This window comes from Microcaecilia unicolor, chromosome 9 (assembly GCF_901765095.1).
Source record: "Microcaecilia unicolor chromosome 9, aMicUni1.1, whole genome shotgun sequence".
NCBI classification, from domain to species: domain Eukaryota; kingdom Metazoa; phylum Chordata; class Amphibia; order Gymnophiona; family Siphonopidae; genus Microcaecilia; species Microcaecilia unicolor.
The window spans coordinates 81745354-81763510 of NC_044039.1; the positions used below are offsets into that span (position 1 = coordinate 81745354).

Consider the following 18157-nt stretch of genomic DNA (forward strand, 5'->3'; position numbering starts at 1 on the left):
CTACCCTTCTCCATTTAGAATACTGACCATTTAACCCTATTCTCTGTTTTCTAACTTTTAACCAGTTTTTACTCCACAATAGAACACTACCTCCTATCCCATGACTATCCAATTTCCTCTGGAGTCTTTCATGAGGTACTTTGTCAAACGCCTTCTGAAAATCCAGATACACAACATCAACCGGCTCACCTTTATCCACATGTTTGTTCATCCCTTCAACGAAATGTAGTAGATTGGTGAGGCAAGATTTCCTTTCACTAAATCCATGTTGACTTTCAGGCTTATTTTCGAAAGAGAAGGATGCCCATCTTTTGACACAAATCGGGAGAAAGGCGTCCTTCTCCCAGGGTCACCCAAATCGGCATAATCGAAAGCCGATTTTGGGCGTCCCCAACTGCTTTCCGTCACGGGGATGACCAGAGTTCCCGGGGGTGCGTCGGAGGCGTAGCGAAGGCGGGTTTTGGGTGTGTCTAACACATGGGCGTCCTCGACCCATAATTGAAAAAAAAAAAAAAGGGCGTCCCTGAAGAGCACTTGGACGACTTTACTTGGTCCTTTTTTTCTTACGACCAAGTCACGAAAAGGTGTCCGAACTAACCAGATGACCACCGGAGGTAATCGGGGATGACCTCCCCTTACTCCCCCAGCGGTTACTAACCCCCTCCCACCCTCAAAAAAGTTTTTTAAATATTTTTTGCCAGCCTTTATGCCAGCCTCAAATGTCATTCCCAGCTCCATGACAGCAGTGTGCAGGTCCCTGGAGCAGTTTTTAGTGGGTGCAGTGCACTTCAGGCAGGCTGACTCAGGCCCATTCCCCCCCTACCTGTTACACTTGTGGTGGTAAATGTGAGCCCTTCAAAACCCACCAGAAACCCACTGTACCCACATATAGGTGCCCCCCTTCACCCCTTAGGGCTATGGTAGTGGTGTACAGTTGTGGGTAGTGGATTTTGGGGGGCTCAGCACCCAAGGTAAGGGAGCTATGCACCTGGGAGCAATTTGTGAAGTCCACTGCAGTGCCCCCTAGGGAGCCCGGTTGGTGTCCTGGCATGTCAGGGGGACCAGTGCACTATGAATGCTGGCTCCTCTCATGACCAAATGGCTTGGATTTGGTCGTTTCTGAGATGGGTGTTCTCGGTTTCCATTATCGCTGAAAACCGGGGACGACCATCTCTAAGGATGACCATGTCTAAGATTGACCTAAATGTTGAGATTTGGGCGTCCCCGACTGTATTATCGAAACGAAAGATGGACGCCCATCTTGTTTTGATAATACGGGTTTCCACGCCCCTTTGCAAGGACACCCTCAGGAAAACTTGGGCGCCCCATTCGATTATGCCCCTCCACGTCGCACTGGGAACAGTGAGGTGTCAAGTGGGTCTCCACTTGTCTTGAGGCCTCCTGCTATGCAGGCCCCCCGGGAATAACCATCATCAGACCCGACCCTGAGGAGACATGAGGATTCCAAGTTGTCCTCGTTGGCACCAAGGAGTCTCGGTGACGGGCATTGAGCAGGCTCAGTTTCAGAGTTCCCGTAGGGAAGTACTTTCCAATACTGAAGAGGAGCATTCGTGGGAGTCAGAGGAAGATCCCAGATGTTTTTTTCCGATGAGTCATATGGGATTCCCTCTGAACCTTCCCCTCCACCTGAAAGGAGACTGTCTCCTCCTGAGAGCCTCTCTTTTACATCTTTTGTCTGGGAAATGGCTACTGCTATTCCATTCTCTATAATGGTGGACGATGAGCCCAAGGCTGAGACGCTCAAGGTCCCAGATTATCCTTCTCCACCTAAGGAGACTGTGATGGCTCCTTTGCATAAGGTATTCAAGGAAGTCCTTATGCGAAACTGGTCATTCCCTCAGTCTGGTTCCGTAATATCGAAGAAATCTGATTCCCAGTATCGGATCCACGGTGAACCTGAGTTGATGAGGTCTCAGTTACCCCATAATTCCATGGTGGTGGACTCTGCTCTCAAGAGAGCCAGGAGTACTAGAGACTATGCCTCTGCGACCCCAGGCAGAGAAGCTAGGACCTTGGATTCTTTTGGGAGGAAGATGTATCAGGCCACTATGCTCGTTGCCCATATCCAATCTTACCAGCTCTTCACAAGCGTTCACTTGCAGAAGTCGGTGAGGCCCACCCTCCGGAGGAGGCCGAGCCTTTTCGTCAGGTGGTCAGGCAGCAGAAGGCGTGTCGCAAATTACTGGCCAGAGGTGCTTATGACTCTTTTGACTTAGCATCCAGAATCGCTGCTCAGGGTATAGTGATGCGCAGACTCTCATGGCTGTGTGTCTCTGACCTGGATCATTCGGTCCAGCAGTGGATGGCAGATGTACCTTGCCGGGGGGATAATCTTTTTGGAGAAAAAGTAGAGGATCTTGTTGACCAGATCAAGAAGCATAATGATGCTATGGATTCTCTCTCCTGCCAGGCGTCTTCTGCTACAACCTCCTCAACTAGGAGGTTTTTTGGTGGAAAGTGGAGTGCTCCCTATTCCTATGCCAGGTGAAGGTACACTCTGGCTTCTCGATAGCCTAGTCAGGCTCAGCCCCAGCGTGCTTGTTCTCATCAACATCGTGTGCCTAAGGCCCCAGGTGCTCCCCAGCAAAAGCAAGGGATGAGCTTTTGACTGACTGCAGTTAAGCATAGCCTCAGTAAAAGTGTCCGTACTGGATGGCTTGGTGGTTGGAGGAAGGTTAATGTTTTTTCACCTAAGGTGGCCTCTCGTAACCTCCGACCGGTGGGTTCTTCAAATAGTCCGGTTAGGATACACTATCAATTCAGAATCCAAACCTCCAAATTTCCCACCGGGAGCTCATTCTTACAGCTCCCAGGACAAGCAGGTACTTGCAGAGGAACTCTCCGTCCTTCTAAAGGCCCATGCAGTCGAACCCGTTCCACCAGGAGAAGAAGGGCTGGGATTCTATTCAAGGTACTTCCTTGTGCAAAAGAAAACAGGGGGGATGCATCCCATCCTAGATCTAAGGGCCCTGAACAAATTCGTAGTCCGAGAAAAGTTCAGGATGGTTTCCCTAGGCACCCTTATTCCCATGATTAAGGAGAACGATTGGCTATGCTCTCTGGACATAAAGGATGCTTACACACACATCTCGATACTCCCAGCTCACAGGAAGTATCTTCGATTTCGGCTGGGAACACAGCACTTTCAGTACCTTGTACTGCCCTTTGGCCTGGCATCTGTGCCCAGAGTGTTTACAAAGTGTCTAGCAGTAGTCGCAGCATTGCTACGCAGACTGGGAGTGCATGTATTTCCTTATCTCAACGATTGGCTGGTAATCACCCCAGAGGAGAGTGCTCTGGAGTCTGTGTAAATGAATATTGAGGTGCTAGAGCTACTGAGGTTCGTAATAAATTACTCCAAGTCCCATCTCACTCCTGTTCAGAAATTGGAGTTCATTGGAGCACTACTGGACACAAAGACAGCTCGGGTTTATCTCCCCGAGACAAGGGCAGACAACCCCCTGTCCCTGGTGTCCACAGTTTGAGCGTCTCAGCAGGTCACAGCTCGGCAGATGTTGAGACTCTTGGGGCACATGGCCTCCCAGTGGTATCAAGCTGCAGGGAATCTGGAGGATGTGATCCAACTGTCCATCGATTTTCAAAATTCTCTTCAGTGATGGACAATCTGGTCCATTTTCACCATGGGATGATCAATCAAAATTCATCAGCCACAAAAAGTGCTGATGATGGATGCATCCCTCCTAGGGTGGGGAGCTCATGTAGATGGGCTTCACACACAAGGAGCCTTGTTCTTCCGGGAAACAGGTCTTCAGATCAACCTCCTGGAATTACGGGCAATCTGGAACGCTCTGAAGGCTTTCAGAGATCAGCTGTCCTACCAAATAATCTTGATTCAAACAGACAATCAGGTTGCGATGTACTACACCAACAAGCAGGGGGTCACAGGATCTCGCCGTCTGTGTAAGTCCCTCAGTTCTGTTCCAGGCTTCAGGCCCACAACAGACCAGCGTCAGATGCTTTTCTCCTTCACTGGAGAACAGGCCTTCTGTATGCATATCCTCCCATACCTCTGGTAGGGAAGACTTTGCTGAAACTCAAGCAAGACCGCGGAACCATGATCCTTATTGCACCCTTCTGGCCGCATCAGATTTGGTTCCCTCTTCTGGAGATCAAAAGGAACACACCAAGGAACCATGGAGTGTTTTCCAACCCTCATCACTCAGAATGAGGGGTTGCTTCTACATCCCAACCTCCAGTCTCTGGCTCTCACGGTCTGGATGTTGAGACCTTAGAATTTGCCTCCTTGGGTCTTTCAGAGGGTGTCTCCCGAGTCTTGCTTGCTTCCAGAAAAGATTCCACAAAGAGGTGTTATTCTTTCAAATAGAGGAGGTTTGCCATTTGGTATGACAGCAAGGCCCTAGATCCTCTCTCTTGTCCTACACAGACCCTGCTTGAATACCTTCAAGACCAACTCCGTAAGGTTTCACCTCAGCGCAATTAGTGCTTATCGGCATATAGGAGGTAAGCCTATCTCTGGACAGCCTTTAGTTGTTTGCTTCATGAGAGGCTTGCTTTTATCAAAGCCCCCTGTCAAACCTCCACCAGTGTCATGGGATCTCAACGTCGTTCTCACCCAGCTGATGAAAGCTCCTTTTGAGCCACTGAATTCCTGCCATCTGAAGTACTTGACCTGGAAGGCCATTTTCTTGGGTGCTGTTACTTAAGCTCATAGAGTCAGTGAGCTTCAGACCTTAGTAGTGGATGCACCTTATACTGTTTCATCACAACAGAGTAGTCCTCCGCATGCACCCTAAGTTCTTTCCAAAAGTGGTGTCGGAGTTCCATCTGAACCAGTCAGTTGTCCTGCCAAGCTCATGCCCACCCTGGAGAAAGCAGCTTGCACACCTTGGACTGCAAGAGAGCATTGGCCTTTTACGTGCAGCGGACGAAGCCCTTCAGACAGTCCACCCAGTTGTTTGTTGCTTTTGATCCCAACAGGAGGGGAGTCACCATCAGAAAATGCACAATCTCCAATTGGCTAGCAGATTGCATTTCCTTCGCTTATGCCCACGCTGGGCTGACACTGGAGGGCCATGTCACGGCTCGGAGCCATGGCTGCGTCGGTGGCTCACTTAAAGTCAGCCTCCATTGAAGAGATTTGCAAAGCTGCAATGTGGTCTTCAGTCCACACATTCACATCTCACTACTGCCTTCAGCTGGATACCCGATGCGACAGTTGGTTTAGTCAGTCAGTGCTGCAGAATCTGTTTGGGGTTTAGAATCCAACTCCACCGCCCTAGGCCCGTTTTATTCTGTTCCAGGCTGCACTCTCAGCTAGCTGTATATACTTTCAGGTTAACCTATGTTAAGTCCTCACCGTTGCAAGGCCAAATTGACCATTGTTTATTGTTTTGAGTGAGCCTGGATGCTAGGGATACCCTACATGTGAGAATAAGCAGCCTGCTTGTCCTCGGAGAAAGTGAAGATACTTACCTGTAGCAGGTATTCTCCGAGGACAGCAGGCTGATTATTCTCACAATCCCTCCCACCTCCCCTTGGAGTTGTTCTTTGTTATGCTTTTTGACTTAACTGAGGTACCCGCTCGCACGGCGGGTGGGAAGTCAGTCTGCGCATGCGTGGTGCATGCTGCATGCGTGCCAGAAGACTCTAGCAAAGTTTTCTGTTCTTTGCTATGGCAAAATGCTGATTCCTGGGCCGACATGGATGTCGACCCAAGTGTGAGAATAATCAGTCTGCTGTCCTTGGAGAATACCTGCTACAGCTAAGTATCTTCGCTTTATCAGAAGACTTTAATTGATCAACGGCAGTTCTTATGACTGAAAATGAATAAGTTGCTAGCTTCAGCCCATATATTGCAATCTCTATTTTGCCTAAGGCACAAGGCTATATTGACATCAGTTATACAGCAAAGAGTGCAGGTGTCTGCTGCTTGCTGAGCACATCAAAGGAGTGTTGTTGAGGAGTTGTGGGAATAGCATTACCACATACTATTGACAGTGGACATTGCTAAGCATCTTTGTGTCTGGGTTACTGAAGACACTTTGGATTTCCTGGGTCTGAAGAGTTTAGCTGTCGACTCCCTGTAAAGTTGTTCTATTACTGCTGTCTTAGAATACTGTCTCCATTGGGCAAGTTTTGTGTTTAGCACCGAGGGAATAGCAGTAAGTACTTGTTGAAGCTTTGTACTGTGTGCTTGATGGGAAGGGTAAGACTGTATACTGTGTGGTTGGATGAATACAGAGGTTAAAGCCCACCTTTTTGATGCTGCTTTTAACTCCTAACCCTTATTCACTTGTTCAGAACCCTTATGTTATCATCCTCACTTTAATATTCCCTTATCTCGTTTGTCCTGTTTGTCTGTCCTAATTAGACTGTAAGCTCTGTCGAGCAGGGACTGTCTCTTCATGTTCAAGTGTACAGCGCTGCGTATGTCTAGTAACGCTATAGAAATGATAAGTAATAGTAGTAGGAAGGGCGGGGAGGATTTCCTTGGGTTTGGTGAGTCAGGATCCTCTAACAATCTGAGATTTGGTTGGTTTACTGGGTGGAGGGGATGCTGGGGGTGGGAGACGGAAGAAGGGGTTAAAGGAGTGCAGGAGGGAGGGTTTGCAGAGCAAAGAATATATTGTCATCTTTTTACATGATTTGCACTGCTGTCTATCAATTTACTCTATTGATGAGATATTTGATAATTTGTCAGTGTTAACATTTAATATTAAGGGGCTTAACTCCCAAATGAAGGTGATGGAATTTGTCATTAGGAGTGCAAATTTGCATTTGGAGGTATTTAGTATATGATATTGAGTTGTTACTTGTTTGTGTGGAGTGGAGGAGTAGCCTAGTGTTTAGTGCAGTGGACTTTGAGCCTGGGGAACTGAGTTCAATTCCCACTGCAGCTCCTTGTGACTCTGGGCAAGTCACTTAACCCTCCATTGCCCCTGGTACAAAATAAGTACCTGAATATATGTAAACCGCTTTGAATGTAGTTGCAAAAACCTCAGAAAGGCAGTATATCAAGTCTCATTTCCCTTTCCCCCTTTGTCACATTGTACTGTTTTTGTTTGATGTAGTTTAAGACCTCTGAGAATTAAAAAAAAATAAATAAAAAAGAATAAGCTTCTGGTGTACCCTATCTTCAGCTATGCATAAACTATTTAAAAAGAACTATCTTAGCCACCATGATTCCAATCTTTCCTTCCACTTGCAGCCACTTCAGACCTCTTTGGATTTCCTCAGCTGGAGAGCTCCTCTCGGAAATGCTGCCTGTAAACTTCTGGGATACATCCTGCCTGATATAGAATGCAACATTGACCTCAGCATAGGTAGCTCTTTGCTCCAAATTTGCAGCCTAGAAGTTAGTCTGTCTGAGTAACCTGCTGAGAGGCATCAGCAAATTGGTCCAAGCTGTCTCTAGCCATCCCAGTAAGTGAGCAGTCAACTCAGAGTTGGTTATTACTGGAGGTGGAGGTATTGGTAGAGCTATGGTAGCTTGCACATCTTGGGCCACTTGCATTAGGGAGGTATTTTACTCTGAGTTTTACAAATTAAAGAAAACCTAGCCTGTCCAACTATAACTGACTTCTTCAGTTTCCTTATTATCAGGGCAGGTCTAAGACCTTTAGTCGAACAACAGGTGATGCATTGTAATGAACCCCAGAACCCTTTACTTTAATTTAAACATTTATAACCTGTTTAACTATTATCACAGCTCAAGGCAGGGTAGAACAAATTAACATAAGAATAGCCATAATTGGGTCAGACCAATGATCCATCTAGCCAGTGGTGTGCTGGTAAATTTTTAACAACAGGCTCTCTCCCCAGTCCACCTCGGCGCCTCCCCCCCCCCCCCCCCCCGTCCACCACTGCGCCCCCTGTCCACCTCGGCGCCCCCCCCCCAAAATTGCAGAGCTGGCTATAGCCGGGGGGGGGGGGGCAATGCATTACTCTCTTCAGGAAAAAAATTTAAATGATCCCAGGTTCCAATCTAATTCACATTTAATGTGGGATAAAATGCCATAAATAAGTAAATAAATATAAACTTTTAACGTTCAGCACCTGATTCTCAAAGTGGACATATTCCAAACACTATACTGAAAATAAATGATTTTTTTTCTACCTTTGTTGTCTGTTGACTGTTTTTCTGATCATGCTGGCCCAGTATCCGATTCTGCTGCTATCTGTCCTCTTAACTCCATTTCCAGGGCTTCCTTTCCATTTATTTCTTTCCTCCTTTCTTCTTCATTTCTGGTCCTCAGCTTCTGCCTATTTTCTTCATCCATGTGCAGTTTTTCTCCTCTCTTCCTTTTCCCTCATCTCATCTCCTTCCTCACTCTTCTCTCCCCTTCATCCATGTCCAGCATTTCTTCTCTCTCCCCTCCTCTGCCCTGCCCTGCATGCTCCCAGATGTCCAGCAGTGACCCTCCTCTCCCCTGCATGCACCCATGTCCAGCAGTGTACCCTCCTCTCCCCTGCCCTGCATGCACCCATACCCAGGAACCCCCTCCATCCACCCATGCACAGCAGCGACTCCCTTTTACCCCCTGCCACCCCCTCCCGAGTTGTTTCGTGAATTCTTCTCCTCCCTCCCACCCTCCCTCCCTCCTGATCCGATCCCTCACCGCCCGCTTGTTTTTTGAATTCTTCGGGGCAGGCAGTCTTGCCTGCCCGCTTCCAGCGCCGACTGTCCTCCCTCCCTTGCCGACTCGCGCTTCAAAATGGCCGCCGAGACTTCAGCTGAAGTCTCGCGAGGCCGCCTCTGGAAGTCTCGGCGGCCATTTTTAAAGGGCGAATCGGCAAGGGAGGACAGTCAGCGCTGGAAGCGGGCAGGCAAGACTGCCTGCCTGCCCCGAAGAATTCACGAAACAAGCGGGCGGTGAGGCGGATCCGGAGGGAGGGAGGAGGGAGGGAGGAGAGCCAGAGCCGGCTCGCTATTTTCAACAACCGGCTCGCAAGCCGGAAGAAAATTTAACAACCGGCTCTTGCGAGCCAGTGCAAGCCGGCTCCAGCACACCACTGCATCTAGCCCAGTTACCTGCTCCCAACAGTGGCCAATCTAGGTCACAAGTACCTGACAGAAACCCAAACAGTAGCAGCATTCCATGCTATCAATTTCAGGGCAAGCAATGACTTCACCCATGTCTATCTCAATAGCAGTGTCACGCTGGTGAGGAAATGTGAGCCCTTGGGCCACTGCCGAGGAGCAGCAGCGGCAGGCAAATCACCCAAACAGGAGGCAAGGCAGACCACAAACAGACGGGCACAGGCTGGACTGGATCAGAAGTACTAAGCAGAAGTAGGAGAATAGTCCATGAATCAAGCAGAGTCTTACCGGCAGGCAGCAAAGCAGCAGGGAAACCAGGAACCACACAGAGTCTGTAGGCTGGCAGCAATCAATAGTAAATCAGGAATCAAGCAGAGTGTTGGGCAGGTGGCAGACAGTAGAACAAACCAGGAAACAAGCAGAGTCTGGGGCAGGCAGCAGACAGTAGAACAAACCAGGAAACAAGCAAAGACTTGGGCAGGCAGCAGACAGTAGAATAAACCAGGAAACCAGCAAGGTCAAAAACAGGCAAACAAGCTTTCAGGGCAGGAATCGCAACAGACCAACAAGGACAAGAACACAACTGAAGACCTTTGTTGCCAAGGCAAAGTCTGAAAGTTCCCAGGTGTTTAATAAAGGCCACACACAAGGGAGTTCACCAGGTAAGGGTGCTGCTAAGTTCCAAAAATCCCAAGCCAGTCTGGAAGGCTGGAAGATCCGGACCAGATCGGCATGACTTCTGGAACATGGGAAACAGCATACAGACAGTCCATCGCAACCACCAGGTGGCGAGATGAATGAGAGCATGAAACAGGGGCACAACCGTGACAAGCAGTCTATGGAGTTTTACTCTGGGAACTTATCCAAGTTTTTTTTAAACCCAGATACGCTAACCACTGTTACTACGCTCTCCAGCAACGATTTCCAGAGCTTAACTATTCTTTGAGTGAAAAAAAATTTCTTCCTATTTGTTTAAAAAGTATTTTCCATGTAATTTCATTGAGTATCGCCTGGTCTTTGTATTTTTTGAAAGAGTGAAATATCGATTCACTTTTACCCATTCTACACCACTTAGGATTTTTTAGACCTCAATCATATCGCTCCTCAGCTGAGGAACCCTAACCAGGGCCGGTCCTAGGGTCTCTGGTGCCCCCCTGCAGACTATCAGTTGGCGCCCCCCCCCCCCCCCCGTCTAGCATCTTCATTCTCTCTTCTCCCACCCTGTCCCCTTTTTCAGCCCAGTGCCTTAAAAGGTGAAGAACAAGTTGAAGAACAGCAGGCAGAGGGAGCACAAGATGCAAAGGAAATAGGAGGAGCGGAAAGAGATGGGGTGCATCTTTGTGGGATTGATGAACAAATAAAGGGTTTACAACCATTTAGCTTTATGTTTCAACATTTTTATTGATGAGGAAATAAACATGGTATAACAGATACCATCAAATATAAAACTTCAACAGTATAATGGAACATCACATATAAGTATTGAACAGACCATCATCAAATTTTTATATTCCCCCCCCCCCTCCTCCCTACCCTCTCTTCCACCCTCCCTCCTTCCCTCTGTGTGTACCAACCAATATTGGGGATAGTGGGTTTAAACTTCAGAACATGTGTACTTCCAAGGCAACTCACAATAGGTTAAGGAGCAAACTTCGCCCCCGTGGACTAAGTCCTTGTATATATTGGCCCTATATTGACATGAACTGTTTTTTTCTTTTCGGGGCTCCCTTACAAGTTACAACCACTTAGCTTTTCATGCTTTCATGTTCACAAAATTAGCAATTAAATCATTGATATCTAACTGGGCACATATATCATTCTCAATAGCAATCAAGGCAAGGCTTACAAGCCTTTCTTGCAAAATACTTGATCGCAAATAATTTTTTATGAATTTTAACCGTGAAAATGATCGCTCACCACTTGCCACACTGACAGGAATTGTCAGCAATATTCTTAGAATGATGCTCACATTTGGGAATGGGAGGCTGTTTGATAGAACAAATTTTAGAGTTTCCAAAGGATTATGAAAATGGTACAATTCGGTCTTAAACAGATCTTTAAAGGCACATAGTTCATCATACAGTTCAGTTCCATTGATGTCCTTATTATCACCATCTGATAAATAAAGTTGCAAATCATTGCAGTACTGTTGGAGCTGTTCATGATCAGTGTCGGCAAGTTTATTTATGTTGTATAGCATTTTGAATTGATTGTAGTGTTGTTGTAACTGATCAAATCTTCCATTGAGGGAAGTCATTGCAACATCCAAAATTGTAAAGAAAAAATTTACACAAAATTTATTCTCAGGTGATTGAGGCGATTCATCTTCTTGTTCATACTGGAACTGTGTAGTCCTTTTCCTCTGACGGATTTGAGCAGTGGCTTTGAACTCTGGTTCTCCCTCAACTTCATGACAAATTTGCCGAGCAGTTTGAAGCAATGACTCATATCTGGATACAGTACGGTAGTTAGAAATAAAGGTTTTTAAGTTGTCAATGACTGTCAAAGTAATTGCAACATTTTCACTTGTACTCTGAAGAATCTTACTGACTGGATTAATATGATTCAACAGGTCATGCCTCAGGATGAGGGAACACAAGAACTGGAAATCCTTCAACTTGGTGCTCAAAATATGCGCTCCATATTTTGATTCGTTGTCATATTTCTCATCACTACGAATCTCATACAGAGCATCATAGATTTCTCCAATTTGGTGCCTGAGTGGCTGCAGAGCATCAATGCGACTTTCCCAACGAGTTTCTGAAAGAGGTTTCAATGTCAGAGAGGGAACGTGCTTCATGAGAACTGCCCAGCGCTTCGTTGATGATGAGAAAAACTTATATAACTCTTGAACTGTTCCAAAGAAGCCAATGGTCTCATGATTCACTTTAGCAGCATCATTTACAACTCAGTTTAGGCTGTTAGCTCCACATGGAATGTAGAAAGCACGAGGGTTCATGTTTAAAATCAGCCTCTGCAGCCCATTTCTTTTCCCTCTCATATTGGCTCCGTTGTTGTAGCCTTGACCTCTTATATCATCAATATTAAGATTCCAGGTGCGCAGTTGATTGATAACAGTGTCACATAAACTCTCTCCAGTTGAGTCATGAACTTCTAGAAAGCCTAGGAAATGTTCTTCAATGTCTACATTTCCTTCTTTGCAGTTAACAAAGCGAATAATAACAGTCATCTGCTCAGTGTGACTGACATCTGGTGTACAGTCCAATATTATAGAATAGTACTTTGCTGTCTTGATTTCAGATAAGATCTTCTCAGTGATGGCATTGCCCAAAAGTGTAATAATTTCATTTTGTATGCGCTTGCTCAAATAATGGATTTTGGATTCCTGTTTTATAGCCCTCCTTATATGTGCTGCCATGACAGAATCAAACTTTCCAAACAGTTCAACCAGTTTAAGAAAGCTGCCGTTATTTCTTTCAAAAAGCTTATCAGATGAGCCTCGTAGAGCCAGACATTGAGATCCAAGAAATTTGATTATTTCGATGAGCCTTTCAATTACATCTGACCAATGTTTTTTTTCTAGCTCATACAGCCTTTGATGCTGTGAATCAAGTGTAGTTTTGTTTTTGAGATCCTTTCTGAAGTCGATCCACATTTTTGAATGTTTCATATGAGCTAGACTTGTTTCATGTGTATGCAGTGCTTTAGATACACTCCTCCAGTTGTTGTAGCCAGTCGATATAAAACTACTGGATGATTCACTTGGATCTGTTGGTGAAAACAGTTTGCAGCAGAAACAGAACATGGTATCTGTGGAAACTGAGTACAGTAACCATGGTTTTGGCAGTAGTTCACCATTTTCCATTTTTCGGTTGTAGTATACATCGCTGAACTTGCGTCCACTAGAGTTTGCGGGATACAAAATGCCTTTCTTTTGAACAGGTCCTGATTCTGTGAGAATAATTCTTATTTTGTCAGTGAGTTTTGGCCATTTTGCTGGATCAGATAGCTCAAGTGCCAACGAATCTGAAGTTGATAAAGCTAATGATGACTCTGGCCTAAGCTGTTCTTCCTCAAATGTATCTAAATTGCATGGCGGCCCACTGTGCTTTTCCATGTTCATTGCTGCTGCTTTCGAACAATCATCATCATCAGTGAGAGTAAATGTGGAAACTTCTGATTGTTGGTTGGCAATGACTTTCTTCGATGGGCTTGCTCCAGAGGTACTTGTACCTGGTTGGGGGTCTTCCTCCTCCTCCTCCTGAGAGTGCTCACCAGTCACTTTAATCGTTTGATAAAACTATGTAGTGCTCCTGCTTGCCTCTGGATGGCTTCCTCTTTTGCTGCTTTTCTTTTTCTGTTTTGCCAACCTGACAATTACTTTTTAGTTGCCATCACAACCACCAGTTTGTGTGAACACTCAGAGAAAAGCTGTCGACGACACGTTTACAAAAAAAACCAACAACAAAAAACATTGTCCATCAATTGCCTTCTGTAATCCCCTCCTAACAAATACCAACAATCACCACTTTACAAATTAATAATACACCCAAATCCTGCCATGCCATGACAAGGGAAGAAGAGTATCTGGAGAAAGGGAGAGGATGAGAAGACAGAAGAATTTTTTTTTTTTGGGGGGGGGGGGAGAGAGGAAAGATAGGGCAGGGAATGGGGTTAGAGGCAGTGTAAAGAGACAGGGGAGTATGGAATGTGTGAGAGAGACATAAAGGAAGAACCGTCTTCCATAATCTGGTACAATCATTAGTACTTAGTCATCTAGACTACTGCAACTCACTCTATGCTGGATGCAAAGAACAAATACTCAAAAAACTCCAAACAGCCTAGAACACAGCAGCCAGACTCATATTTGGAAAATCAAAATACAAAAGTGCAAAACCCTTACGAGAGAAGCTACACTGGCTCCCACTCAAAGAACGCATCACGTTCAAAGTATGTACCCTAGTACATAAAATCATCCATGGCGATGTCCCAACCTACATGTCAGACCTGATAGACCTACCATCCAGGAACGCCAAAAAATCTTTCCGCACATTCCTTAATCTTCATTTCCCCAACTGTAAAGGTCTAAAATACAAATTAATGCGCGCATCAACTTTTTCCTACATGAGCACGCAATTTTGTAACGCATTGCCACGTAACCTAAAAGCGACCTATGAACTGACCAGCTTCCGTAAACTACTAAAGACCCATCTCTTCGACAAGATATACCAGAAAAGACCAAAACATGTGAAACTCCCACATATATCTAGTAATGTTAATAATGCCTTCAGTTTCAGCATTATCATCTATTCCTTTACCATTCAACCCAAATCCTTCTGTAATACTAAATGTTTACCCTCTTCTCATTTCCATTATCCATGATGTATTGTAAGCCACATTGAACCTGCAAAGAGTTGGGAAAATGTGGGATACAAATGCAATAAATAAAATAAGGAAGATGTGGAAATGTGACTAGGAAGGAGGTAAATAGAAGCAAGGGGAAGCTGGGTAGGGGGTAAGAGAAGGAAGAAAGGGACAAGTTTTTATATTCAGGGACAATTCCCTCAAATTTGGAATGTTTGGAATGTCCCCCCCCCCCCCCCCCCCCAGTCCTGGCTTAAGAATTGAACCAGATGCTCCCAATGGAAGTACTCTTCTGCCATCAGGTCAGCTAAATGCATTTTTTTCTATGATAAATGAGGCAGTTAATAGCTAAGAAGCCTTGGTAGTTTGACAGGTTTACAGTCAGTTAATGAAACCATGTCAAGTGCTGGAAAATTAATTGCAACAAACAGTCAAACAATAAATGTATTAAGTTAGCCCTGTGCATTTATTTGAAAACAAATGGTAAAACTCCTCAAATGAGGCCATTTTCAGTTCATTCCCCCTAAATGAAACAAATGGCCACAGGTCTGAAATCCAATTAGTATAGCTGGGGTAAATCTTAAAGAAGGGGTCACAATAATCAGCTCTGGAAAGCGCTGGGATATTTGAGAGCTGAAATAGGTCTGAAATGACACAAAAATCCATTTATGTTTGGTGCCATTCAGTCTACTACAGGGCTAGGAAAACAGCACTTAGTGTTGCTTGGCCGGTGTGAGGCTCTCTAGGATCAAGCTAGAGTCGGAAAGGGGCCAACGGGAGACCAACTTCTAAAAGTCAGCTTGTGCAGGCTTAAAAGGTGACTGACATACAACTTCTTCAACTTACTTCACTTTTTGTGAGACGCGAGACGCTTCAGCTTCGACTCGAGCAGGGGAGGGCAGGGCTGCAACCGGAAGGCGCGCACAAAGGTGCCACAGGGGGAGGAGGTGAGGCGGCGTTGTGACATCGTTGTCGAGAGTGGAAGGTCAGGAGACAAGGCAAGAGCAGCGCTGCCACAGGGGAAGCCAGGAACCAGCGGGAAGGCGCATGGGCAGGCAGGCAAGCAAGCAGGCCAGAGCAGAGAGGACACCACCAGACCCCCCTCCCATTGGTTTGCACCGTCCAAACCCGTCGCATCGTCGAACAGCTGGGCGGGCCGCCGGAAGGGAGGCGCCCTTTGAAGAGAGGCGCCCCCCCCTGCGGCGCTTACCCCGCTTACCGGGTAGGACTGGCCCTGTCTAGATAAAAACGCCCTTCTTTTTAGACATGGGTGTTTCTTCCCCTTTGAAAATCCCTATTAGACATCCTACTTTTGGGCCTTCCCTAGTCCCACCCAAAATGTGCCAAAACCCACCCTCTTCCTGTTTGGATGAACTGTACTGTAAGACATCCAGATTCTGACTTTCCAAAATCAGGATTTGGACATTTTTAGCAAATAGAGTTTTAAAAAACATTTTAAGACGTCCATCAGCTTTGAAAATGAGCACCTAAATGTCTATGCGCATCTTCTCAGCAGTTACTGTTCTTCTGTCATTTAAAGTTATTTCTAAAATATTATGTACAACATCACCTATTGTTAGGGCTTCATGTGTAGACACAAAGAAAGCGAAATTGTGGAACCACAAAAGGACATTGCATCCTATCCCATGACTTTTTAATTTTCTCAGGAGTCTCTCATGAGTTACTTTGTCAAAAGCTTTCTGAAAAATCAACTGGCTCACCATTATCCACATGTTTATTTGTGCCTTCAAAGAAATGAAGCAAATTTGGGAGGTAAGATTTCCTTTGGCTGAACTCTTTCCCATGCTGACTCTTTCCCATTAAACAATATTTGTCTATGTGTTCCATAATTTTATTCTTTATAATAATTACACTATTTGCATGGCACTGAAGTCAGGCTTACCAGTCTGTAATTTTAATAGGCTTTTACTTTATCAGATGCATGACCTGCCTGCAGGTATAACAATTTTTTTTGTTACATTTGTACCCCGCGCTTTCCCACTCATGGCAGGCTCTATGTGGTGGGCAATGGAGGGTTAAGTGACTTGCCCAGAGTCACAAGGAGCAGCCTGTGCCAGGAATTGAACTCAGTTCCTCAGGACCAAAGTCCACCACCCTAACCACTAGGCCACTCCTCCATTTTGATATTTGTTCTGTTTTTTTGTTTTGTTTCTTAGCTTTTACTGTTTTTTTTATCATTTTAAAATGTTGGCATTTTCTACATATCTTTTGTTAAATTTTATGCTAACCTTTGTTTTTACATCAAAACAGTTTGAAAAATACGTTATGTAGATGTCTCTTTGTTATTAGAGAATTCAATCAACAAATTCCTTATTTCTAAATTAATCAACAAGGAACCTCAAAGCTCCTAATAGGGAAAATACCAAGAGTATTTGTCAAACACCCCTATTAAAATCAGGAGTACTATCATGGGTCCCAGTGAAAGGAGAAAAGGAGAAAAAAAGACCAAACGCAAAAAAACACGTATACCTGAGAAAAACGAGTGATCTAAAAAACGGGATGGTGTCATTAATTTATGGTGAATACCAAGATCATTTCCCCGATTGCACCAGGAATAGCCCGACTTGTAAAAGACATCTGATTCAGAAGAGGTTACCCACTTCCGCTGATCAGATGGATGAAAGTTAACAGTCTGACTGCCGAGAGATATCGCCAGAAGCCAAGCATCAAGGATAAGTGAATGATTGTTTATATAACGCAATTATCATTCTTGTATGAAAAGCAGCACGGCTGTGGATTGCAGGCCCTAGGTGGCAGGGGAAGGTTGAGGCTTTTTGGATTAGGGTGAATGCGAGGAGGATCCTAAGCTTACATAGGTTGAATCGTGAGTAGGTTTCCGGTTGTTTTCCAGGTATTTTTTGGTTATGTGGTTTTTGTCTCACTTTGTTTATTAGTATAATTAGTGAAGGAGATAGTGAGTTTTTTAGATCACTCGTTTTTCTCACGTATACGTGAGTTTTTTGCGTTTGGTCTTTTTTTCTCTTTTTCTCCTTTCACTGGGACCCATGATAGTACTCTACTCCTGACTTTAATAGGGGTTTGACAAATGCTCTTGGTATTTTCCCTATTAGGAGCTTTGAGGTTCCTTGTTGATTAATTTAGAAGTAAGGAATTAGTTGATTGAATTCTCTAATAACAAAGAGAGACATCTACATAACGTATTTTTCAAACTGTTTTTGATGTTGAACTATATACTGTATTAGTTTGAAAATCCCTGGTTCAATATAGAGTTTCTCTAACCTTTTCTTTTAGAAATTTGTACCCATTGTGTCAAAAGCAGTCAATTAAGTGATAAACCATAAACCATACATTACTTATACAGACAATATCCAAATCCCACCCACTTCAGTATTAAAGTAGTATAAATTAAAACTGGCCGAAACCCCAGACTTTAAGGGTTTTAACAAACTTTCACAAAGAACAACCATATCTCAATGAATTATTACGTGAATTGGTTATTATTCTATTTACCATTAACTTTCTCTTTGCTTCATGCACAATTTCTCATTCATAATAGATTTTCTAAATGTTAAACATCCATAGCTATCCCAGTATGTTTATGATATTGTATTGTAAAATTGTATTCTTACAACAAATTACTTTCTTATGCATTATTCATTGTTATGTATCCTATACTGTTTATTGTAAACCACATTGAACTCAAACTTATTTGGGATAATGTGGGATATAAATGTCACAAGTAAATAAATGGAAGTTGAGAAGTTAGAATATAGGGTAGAGGGATGGAGAGGGAGACATGTTGGCCTT

At 44.6% G+C, this 18157-nt stretch overlaps 1 protein-coding gene across 1 annotated transcript in view; it reads left to right on the top strand.

Moving 5' to 3' along the window:
- SCUBE1 (signal peptide, CUB domain and EGF like domain containing 1) overlaps positions 1-18157 on the top strand; it is a 1083891-nt gene that overhangs the window by 531279 nt on the left and 534455 nt on the right.